Source organism: Vitis vinifera, chromosome 14 (assembly GCF_030704535.1).
Source record: "Vitis vinifera cultivar Pinot Noir 40024 chromosome 14, ASM3070453v1".
NCBI lineage: Eukaryota > Viridiplantae > Streptophyta > Magnoliopsida > Vitales > Vitaceae > Vitis > Vitis vinifera.
The window spans coordinates 20,108,250-20,115,703 of record NC_081818.1 but is presented as its reverse complement, the minus strand read 5'-3'; positions in this window follow the sequence as shown (position 1 = coordinate 20,115,703).

The window sequence follows — 7,454 nt, the reverse complement described above, 5'->3', positions numbered from 1 at the left end:
TATATATAATTTAAAACGTTTTTTTATTTTAAAAGAATTATTTTGAGAGTTTTTTTTTCATTAAATAATAATACTAAAAAAATAATATATATATATATATATATATATATAAAACTAAGTATAACCCTGAAATACAAATATTTAATTATTCTTTTTATTAAAAATTTGAATACTTTGTCATGCCAATTATATTTATACCAAAAAAACCAAATTATTATAATATTTAAATTTTCAAAACTAGAAAACATTTTTCTATTTTTAAAAGAAGAAATAAAAGAACTAAATGTAGATCCCAAAATTATTAAATATGATATTTTTTATTCACTCACCCTTTAATTCTTAGTTTTTATTATTTTTTTATATTTTTTTATTTTATTAGGATTATTATTACTATTATTATTATTAATTTATTATTTTTTCTTTCTTTCTTTTTATTTTCTTCCTTTTCTTTTTAAGGGTAAACTGGGAAAAAAAATTACTGAAAATGGTGGGTAGATTTGATAATTCTTATAAAGTCCTTACATTTTTATTAGACCAATTTACCTTGAATTTCTCAAGTCCATTTACCAATTGAGAGGTACATTTTTTTTCCTGACAATTTTAAAGTATAAGTACAATACAAATGTAATATAGTTATAATGAAAAAAATATTAATATTACGATACATTACAATATATCAAAATAACAAAACATTGAATTCATTTTTTACTGAAGTAGCATTTCTAGCCTATCATGTTGTATTCCTATCATAAAGCATCCTTGCAAGCTAAAATTATAAAAAGACAACAAAAATACACTATTATAATTTCAATACATAAAGTTATTGATGTATAAAAAAAATCTATAAAATTGATTTTTTATATAAAAATATAAATGTACAATAAAAATATACTACAATTACAATATAAATACAATAACATTACAATACATTACAATAAGGTAAAATTTTGAAAATTTCAAATTTCTTATGAAACTGGCCAATTGTGGGTTTTTTTTATATAAAAATATAAATGTACAATAAAAATACACTACAATTACAATATAGATACAATAATATTACCTAAAATTTTGAAAATTTCAAATTTCTTATAAAACTGGGCAATTGTGGGTTTTTTTATATAAAAATATAAATGTACAATAAAACTACACTACAATTACAATATAAATACAATAACATTACGTAAAATTTCAAAATTCTTATGAAACTGGATAGTTGTGAGTTTTTTGGCGTATGCATGTCTAATATACAACAAATATTGTTCTTTATTTTATAAAATATGTCTCAATTGATTATAATTTTCAGTTTTCAATTAAAATCCAAATATGTTCATAAATACCCAAACAAAGTGATTCCAAATAAGCATAAAACAATTGAGAAAATTTTTTCTTCTACCATGTCAAACAAGTCTCAACAACAAAACTAAAGTGCAAATTTTCTTAATGGAAATCAATAATAATCATACCAAACAACCCACCCGGAAAATAAATTAAAAATAAAAACTCATCTTCAATATGACCAAAATAATATAAAAAAATTCAAAAAAAAAATTTTAAATAACATTTTACACAAAAAAAAAATGTAATTTCTTTCTCAAAACCTCCTTTAATATTTCAGATTTAATATTTTAGATCTACATTGTTAAAATTATTAACAGTTCGTTCCTTCAATCCAAATTTTAAATTATTTATTTATTTATTTGCATAAACTAACGTATTTTTGTTTTTTTGGCCTTTTTTTTTAAAAAAAAAAATTTACCTTTAATGGATTTCTTGCTAGATTCATACAAAAATACAAGCTTTGTGAAGACGGTTTCAGATCATAACCTGAAGTGCTGGAGTTTTTTCCTCTTTCCCTTTTTTTTTCTTCAATACTGACAAGCTACAGCTAGGCTAAAGAAGTTTTTTTTTTTTTTTTTTTTTTCACTTATTAAGGGTAGTCTTGGCATTTAAACAAAATAAGGCCTTTGGAAAAATTATCATAATTTCACCCTATTCTTCAGAAGAATTATTAAATATACCCATCCTTCTCGGTCATATGTTTCCCCAGCCTATCCTTAAGGGTAATTCTCCCTTTCTTTCTTTTCTCTCATTTCTCTCATCTCTTCCTACCTTCCCCAACTACCCTACCCACTTTCTCTCTCTCTCACCCATACCCCTACGTCACTACCCCCCTTTTTTTCTCTCTTTTCTCTTCTCTCTTCTCATTTTTTTTTTTTTTTTAGTTTTTTGCTTCCCATTTTTTTGGGTAGTCGGCCCCATTTTTTTTCCCTCCATCATTTCTTATTGGGGCTCCCTTCCAATAGCACAACCACTCCACGACCCACACACCCTATGGCTAGCCCATTTTCTCTTCCATTTTTTTCTTCTCTCTGCTTGCTTGTGGACCCCGCATTTTGCTCCACGTGCTTTCTCACTCGACAGTGAGATTCGTTTTTTTTTTTTTTTTTTGTGAAAATTTGATTTTTAGAAAGAAAAAAAAAAACCAGAGTTGTCATTTATTTTTGTTTTATTTTTTTAAGGGAAAATAAAATAAGAAGAAAAAAAACCTTAAGCGCGACTCCTTATTTGAAAAAGACAGTCCGTAGAAAATCAAAGTCGGGTCCAGGGGTCAGGTTACCTATTGGGAAGGTAAGGTGGAGAATCATAGCACCCCTCTAAACCTTATAATAAGGTCTCTACTAAATAAGGTGAGACAAGTGTGACAATTGATAAGGAAATCAATGGATATCAATGAAATGATCAAATAATAAAACAAATCGAATATGAGAACGAATAAATAAATAAAGTAGGAATAGAAGCGTAGCTTAGCAGCAAATAAGAACGTACTATCATGGAAATAAGGTTGGCTCATAATGATAAAATTAGCACATCCATGTCAAAGAGTAAGACAAAGATCAAGTAATATTCATTAAGTATAACACTTGACAATCAGAATAGAAAACTCATATATGGGGCCCCCACCAAAGCCCGATTTATATTATTATGAATTAATTCCCATAAACTCCATTATGTTGGAATTATGAAAAATTATTCATTTTTATATAAAACGTGAAAATCGAAAATTATTTGAAAATCAAAGAAAATTTGAGAAAGTGCATGCTAAAAGGAAAATGGTAGAAAAATTATTAAAATTGGAAATTTTGGTGACCTAAAACCCTACAAAAAGAAGAAATATTAATGACTTAAAAATTATTTGAAAAACAGAGTGGAATTAAAATTATTTGAGAAAAAATGGAGTTTTGAAAATTATTTAAAAATTGGAATGTGGAAAATTATTTTTAACATCAAAGGATGAAAAAAAAAATATAAGAGAATGACATGTGGCCATTGGGATTGCATGCCAAGAGTGGCCATGCATAGTCATACACATGTGGCATTTTCTTCATTAATTCTTTGCTACATAACTACCATATATATAACCACCTTCAGCTTGTTTCTTCATTAGAGTTTTAGCACAATTCAACCATGAAAATACCCACAAAACTTCACTTGGATTTCAGTCATTCATCACCCTATATGTAGCCACCTTCAGCTCGTTTCTTCACTAGAGTTTCAACACAATTCAGCCATGAAAATACCCACAAAACTTCACTTGGATTTCAGTAATTCGATCACCCTATATGCTGCCACCTTCAACTCGTTTCTTCACTAGAGTTTCAACACAATTCAACCATGCAAATACCCACAAAAACTTCACTTGGATTTCAGCCATTCGATCACCCTATATGCAGCCACCTCCAACTCGTTTCTTCACTAGAGTTTCAACACAATTCAACCATGCAAATACCCACAAAAACTTCACTTGGATTTCAGCCATTCTATCACCCTATATGCAGCCACCTTCAACTCATTTCTTCACTAGCTGTTGTCACTTTTCAATTCTCCCACCGAAATGCAACAACAAAATAAGAAAACAATTCATGATCAATACCTCAAACCAGTTGAACGTGTTCCTATCTTCAATATTACAATATTCATGTGTTTCATTATCAGATTCTCCTCCATTTCACTAAAATTCAAAGCTATAATCTCCATTAGAAAATTCCAAATCATCTTCCAATCATTCGTTGAAATTCATAATTGTGATCTTCAAAATCTCTCACTAAGATTCATGGCTACAATCTTCTAATTCTCCTATCGAAATTCATGATTGCATCCATTTGAAACGTGTTCATCTTGCAATATGATGACTTCCAAAATATGGCAATGATTGGGTACGGTGATAGTAAGTTAACCTACTACAACTCCTCCATGGAGACATGAACTATGGTAATCAGGAAAATAATGAAGATGTTGCTCCTTGTTTTCAATTGCAATCGATAGTAGAGGAGATGATGTCGACAAAAATCTTGCTTCTACTAAAGACTATGTCATTGTGTGAATCTTCTCCACTTGAAGCTAGCCATGATGACCTCAACCCCACCATCAGCAAGAAACATAGAGGAATAAAAAAAATGTAAAAATAGAGCATGAATTTGACTCTATGTCATGGATTCTCAAAGAGTAAGGAATGGGTGGGATTTAAAGAAAGTAAGAGCATGATTTTTATATATCTAGTTTAGGAAAGGAGCAAGGCATTAAACATTCATAAGAGAATACAAACATACAAAAAACCAAGCCAAAAACAGAGCATGCATGTAGGGAGTTAAGTCCAACAAAGTAGCTAAAAATGTAGCTGGAAATGGAAATGAAACAGTGCAAAAATTAGAGGCAAGAAGCTTGCAGTGGCTTGACCTGGAATGCTCACACATAAACCCTAAAGTTATCTTGCTTCCAACTCCCCCTTCTTTTGCTTTCTTTTTCTTCATTGGTACTCACTCTATTATCCTCATTTTTGTTTCCCCCCAGCTCTCACTCAAACACTTGAATATTAGAAAGCTCGCCTACCCTACCCAGCTTTCTTCTTCTTCTTACTTTCCTCCCAAAACCTCTATCTCCTCTCTATTTTTTTAGCTTCCAGTCCAAGCCTCTACCTAACCTACTTAGATCATCATCCTCTAAAACTCCATTGTTCCAACTATCCCTCTCTCTAGCTACTCCGTTGTTTCCTATTCCACAAAAAAAGTCTCTCTCAACCACCACCATGGCAAGGTGGTCACTTCCTTGCCACATGTCTCAACAGTTTGCTCCCCCTGGAAGGCGTCCCCCACTCCCAAATAAAATACCCAACTCTTTTCGGGTTGCCAAAGAGGGGTCTACATTGCTCTTCCTCTCGCATATTCCACAACTCCACCCAATCTTCATTCATTTTGTTATTATTTTTTTCCTCTTTTTTTTTTTTCTCTTTTCCTTTTCTTCTCCACATTACTTCCCATTTTCAGCAGTCTCCATCGCCACTGCCAGTGGCATGACGTTGACGCCCCTCCATCCCCTTTTTCTTCCTCCCATTTTTTTTATTATTAATTTATTTTATTTTATTTTTGTTTCTCAAAAAGACATCAACCCTCATTGCTAGTCGTTGCCAGCGAGCCACTGTCGATTGGTGATCCTTTCCTCTTTTCTCTCATTCTCTCATTCCCTCACTTTCCCATCACACACATGAAATTTGAATTATTGAACTAATATAACATTTGAGTTTTATTTATTAATATGAAATTTGGGTTAATTTGTTATTGAAAAATTAATATGAAATTTGGGCTAATTTATTGTTGGTGAATTAATTTGGAATTTGTTAATTTGAGCTAAATTAGTTGATAATTTATATGGTTGCGCTCATTTGAATTATTTAATTAGGATATGATATAATATTGTAGTATATTTTGGATGTGGGTTTGCATATTAAATTGGGTTGATTTTGGTTGTGGATTTAGGTTTGCATATTAAATTGGGCTTGTATTATGGGATATTAAATTTAGGCCTAATGAGATTTATTTTAATTTATCATGTTTTGTGTTTGATTAATTGAGTTTATATTTTGGTTATTAATTTGAAATTTTTGGATTATGACCTATGACATGTGAGATATTTTTGTTAGGTTATATTTGTTAATTTTGGCCCATTTTGATTGACGAAATTTATCGAACTAATTTGAAGTTTGGATTTGGGCTCAAATATTTGTTTTGGATTTTGTACATTTTTGGATATTTATATTTGAACTATTTATGTTTTTGCATGAGTTTATTCTGCAATATTGTTGGCTGAGTACGGATTTATAACACGTAGAGCACGAAATTTCATGTAAGAAAGTGATAATAAAAAAGTTGTAAGAAGACATTAAGCTTGTTTGGGTACCCGTTTTATTTCTCACTTTTATTTGGTTTTATTTTTATTAGTTCTTGTAAATATTCGTTTGTATATGTTTATTGAGTGTACAAAATTGAATATCGAACAAATCAGAAATTTTATTTAAATAAAAGAAAAAATTCAGTAAATATGTTTAATGAAATAATAATTTTAAAATATTCTTCTCAATAAAGGAAAGTTTTTTTATTAATAAAAATTCAAAAAAATGTTTTTAGAAAAATCCAAAAAAAAATAAAATTTGAAAAATTGTTTTTAATAATAATTGTCCCAAAATTTCTTTGTTTAATAAAAATTGTCCAAAAATTGTTTTGTAAATAAAGTTGTCTCAAAAAATAATTTTTAATTAAAAATTATTTTGCAAATAAAGTTATATTTTTTTTAATAATTTGTATAAGTCACTTTTCTTAAATGAAAACAAATTGAAATACTTTTGTAAATAAAATTATAAAAATTCATTATTTTCTAGTAAAAATAAGTAAAAATAATTTTTGTACCCAAATTGAAATTTTGTAATAAATTCTTTTGATACAATAAGTGTAAATAACTTTTTTTGAAAACTGAATACAAATGAAATTGAAAAAATAAATTGACACTTTTTTGTAAATAAATAAATTGAAATCACTTATTCAAAATTGTTCTCAATAAAATCCTTTGAAATTTTTGAAAAACTAATTTTTTTCAAATATTTTTTTAATTAGTACAATAAATCAATTTGCATAATTCTATTGTCATTTATTTTGTACATTATTGTAATTTTATTTTGTTATCACTTTTGTGTATATTGATTTATGGTATTAATTTTTGTATCCATAATTAATTAGTTAATTGTCACAATTTCTTCAATTCATTTAGTAGAGACCGTATATATACGAGCTTAGAGGGGTGCTACGGCTTACCACCGTACCTTCCTAATAGGTAACCTGATCCCTAGACCTAAACTTAGTTTTTCACAAACTTGTTTTTTCCTTCAGGAGTCACATTTAGGGTTTTTTTTTCTTATTTTGTTTTTTCCCTTTAAAAAAAAATAAGTGGTCACTTCAAGTCTTTTTCTAAAAATCAAATTTTCACCAAATAAATAAAAAAGCGAATCACACCATCGAGTGGGAACGCATCATGCAAAATGCAAGGTCCACACCAAACTTTATTCTAATTTTCAATAAATATCATATTCAATCAAATCCACATTAATTCCAATATGAGTAATTCTTTTA